Raw genomic sequence first — 3,782 nt, 5'->3', positions numbered from 1 at the left:
TTGAATGTTGTGGCCACATTTAATTCATCTTAGTTGGTGCTATTTATGTTGATAATAAGCACCATTATTACACCTTTTCTTTTTGTATACAAGGTTCTACTACAATCAACTTAATGATTTGGTTTCTGCTGCATTTTATAATGATTTATTTTTCATACTAAAAGTTAAGCCAGGCAGCTGGCATGTGTATTTCTGGTATTAGTTTAGGATTCAGCTGAGTGGTTGTATTTTTTCAATTATTTTACTAATGTATTATGTTATCTATATAGGAAATTTCTAAGGTTAAAAGGGCTACTTCAATAGCAAATAATGCATGCTATTGAAAAACTTGCAGTTAAGGTATGTTAATGTTATGTGCTACACTCTGATTAAATTTTGTAGAACTGTATTGTGGCTGAAATCTAATTGGCTTAGTCAGAGTTATGTGCATATTGTAGTTTTGAACTATTAGTTTCAAAAGCCAATTAGGACAAATGGCTCTGCTCTTTGTGATTGTTATTTGGCTGTTATCTTTTAATTTTCCACTTATGTATTTTTATCTTATGAAATTTTATAACAATATGATTGTTTTAGTTCTGAAGAGTATTTTAATTTATTTATATATTTAATATTTAATTGGCATCTTTTAGATGGTTGGGATTTTCTAGGTCCTGTTAGCTCTATGCATTCACTAAATTTTCTATGATATGCGACAAATTTCGTGTTATTTATCTAAACTGACAAAGAGTTGAATGGCACTCTTGTTAGACATTAGGCTTTGGATATCTTTGAATGAATCATTATTGCTCCAGCTCCTTGTTTTGGAATAGATTCCTATAACTTGGCATTGGAGTCTCAGCTCAAATATTCTACAGATTTTGTTATCTGGTATTTATGTCTATGTGGTTTCTTTTTTCCACCATGAGCCTTTTTTCGACCATGAGTTTTCATTTTTTGTTTTTGATATTCGATTATTAGAGTGAATAGCTTTTGACATAAACTTATTCTTTTCTATTTTCTCCCCTCATGTGAGAGTTGAACAGATTCAAGAAAGAAGATTAAGAAAAGTTCTGACATTTCTCCCCCTCATGTGAGAGTTGAACAGATTCAAGAAAAGAAGATCAAGAAAAGTTCTGACATGAATGTTGACCATTTGAAAGCAGTGGGAAATGGCTATAGTTCAAGTAATTCCAGTAGCTCCATTCCTTACTTTACAAATGGAGGCACACCTTCACTAAAATTACCTGCAGTAGTTGTACTTTGGCGTATTTTGGCTTTTCAGTTGATTTTTTCCTCCTCATATTTCTATCTTGAGGGTAAAACTTTCATGGGACGTTTCTCCATGAACAAGAATTTCATGTATTAAGTATTAACTGGGAATAAGAGACAAAGCTATGCAAGGTTTACTACAGATTTGGTTCTTGGCTAAATAAGTTATAGCTGTCTTTATATATATATATTTTGTTTACAGATAATTTTTATTATTTAAAGAAATTATTTAGAATAATTATTACAGAAAAATTAGCGACATATTCGCTGTTGATGATGGTGACAAATTAAATACTTTACTGCAACTGAAACATTTATGAGATATTTATTGATTTGTTACTAGTTTAAAAGGAAATTGCAATGACATTTTGCGATAGTATTGCAACTAATTGATTACATATTATTTCCTAGCAAGTTAGCGACTACTTTATAACTCTGCTTTTCATTTAAAATAGTTTTGGTTTAGCGACAAAATTCTTACAAATTTGATTAAGGATTTTCAAAGATTAGTTATAGATTTGCTACAAAACGCGACAAATTTGCGATTATATTAGCGGACAACTTGCGACGAGTTAGGTTCAAAAAAATTCCTCGCTAATTAGCGTCAACTAAGATTTTTATTTTGTCTACAAAGTTAGCTTGCGTTAGGCGACAAGTTTGCTGCAGTAGAGTTTGTCACTAATTAGCGACTAATGTTTAGTCTATTTCTCTATGGAATTAGCTTTTACTTTAGTGATGGATTTCTGACTATCTATTCGGTAGCTAAAAAACTTTCCGATGAAATAGCGACAGTTGTATTTTCCTCACTGATCTACGACTTGTAATTAGCGAGGAAAGCATTAGTTGCTAGGCGGTAGCTAATTTGTCACAAATTTTATTTTACGTCAGATTAGCGATGATTTTACGACTCTTTTCGTGGTAGCTAATCGGCCATATTCTTGTAGTGATTACAGAGAGAGGCATGAGGTTTATGCTTGACCCTAGGTCACACAGAGCCTTCTTAAAGGTCATGGTGCCTACTGTACAAGGTATTGAGGACTTCCCAGGGTCCTGTCTCTTTTGAGGTAATCTCTACCTAGTCAAGTCGTCCAGTTCTTTGGTGAGCAAAGGGGGTTCATCCTCTCAAGTCTCATTACCAAATAACTTGTCATTTAGCTTCATGATTGCTCTAAGGTATTTAGCAACTTGCTCTTCAGTGACATCTTCATCCTCTTCAGAGGAAGAATACTCATTAGAGCTCATGAATGGCAGAAGTAAATCCAATGGAATCTCTATGGTCTCAGTGTGAGCCTCAGATTCCCATGGTTCCTCATTAGGGAACTCATTGGAGGCCATGGACGTCCATCGAGGTCTTCCTCAGTGGCGCTCACTACCTCTTTATCCTCTCCTAGTTTGGCCATGTTGATGGTCTTACACTCTCCTTTTGGATTCTCTTCTGTATTGCTTGGAAGAGTACTAGGAGGGAGTTCAGTAACTTTCTTACTTAGCTGACCCACTTGTGCCTCCAAGTTTCTAATGGAGGACCTTGTTTCAGTCATGAAACTTTGAGTGGTTTTGATTAGATCAGAGACCATGGTTGCTAAGTCAGAGTGGCTCTGCTTAGAATCCTCTGTCTGTTGCTGAGAAGATGATGGAAAAGGCTTGCCATTGCTAAACCTGTTTCTTCCACCATTATTGTTGTTGAAACCTTGTTGAGGTCTCTGTTGATCCTTCCATGAGAGATTTGGGTGATTTCTCCATGAAGTATTATATGTGTTTCCATAGGGTTCTCCCATGTAATTCACCTCTTCCATTGATGGGTTCTCAGGATCATAAGCTTCTTCTTCAGATGAAGCGTCCTTAGTACTGCCTGGTGTAGCTTGCATTCCAGACAGACTTTGAGAAATCATATTGACTTGCTGAGTCAATATTTTGTTTTGAGCCAATATGGCATTCAGAGTATCAATCTCAAGAACTCCTTTCTTCTGATTCGTCCCATTGTTCACAGGATTCCTTTCAGAAGTGTACATGAATTGGTTATTTGTAACCATTTCAATGAGTTCTTGAGCTTCTGCAGGCGTCTTCTTCAGATGAAGAGATCCTCCAGCAGAGCTGTCCAATGACATCTTGGACAGTTCAGACAGACCATCATAGAAGATACCTATGATGCTCCATTCAGAAAGCATGTCAGAAGGACACTTTCTGATCAATTGTTTGTATCTTTCCCAAGCTTCATAGAGGGATTCACCTTCCTTCTGTCTGAAGGTTTGGACTTCCACTCTAAGCTTACTCAATTTTTGAGGTGGGAAAAACTTTGCCAAGAAGGCATTGACTAGCTTTTCCCAAGAGTTCAAGCTTTCTTTAGGTTGTGAGTCTAACCATATCCTAGCTCTGTCTCTTACAGCAAAAGGGAATAGCATAAGTCTGTAGACCTCAGGGTCAACCCCATTGGTCTTAACAGTGTCACAGATTTGTAAGAATTCAGCTAAAAACTGATGAGGATCTTCCAGTGGAAGTCCATGGAACTTGCAATTCTGTTGCATTAGAGAAACTAA

The 3,782-nt window shown here is 36.1% G+C and overlaps 1 non-coding gene across 1 annotated transcript; it reads left to right on the top strand.

The window, feature by feature from the left end:
• The first annotated feature begins 3,407 nt into the window (after positions 1-3,407).
• On the top strand, positions 3,408-3,515 carry LOC112713209 (small nucleolar RNA R71). The gene has a single exon (XR_003158184.1). It is a non-coding gene; the product is annotated as a small nucleolar RNA R71 (small nucleolar RNA).
• The last annotated feature ends 267 nt before the right edge of the window (positions 3,516-3,782 follow it).

The sequence above is a fragment of the Arachis hypogaea genome, chromosome 9 (genome assembly GCF_003086295.3).
Source record: "Arachis hypogaea cultivar Tifrunner chromosome 9, arahy.Tifrunner.gnm2.J5K5, whole genome shotgun sequence".
NCBI lineage: Eukaryota > Viridiplantae > Streptophyta > Magnoliopsida > Fabales > Fabaceae > Arachis > Arachis hypogaea.
Note: the sequence above shows the minus strand (reverse complement) of the source record. Positions and strands in the feature narration are given on the sequence as shown.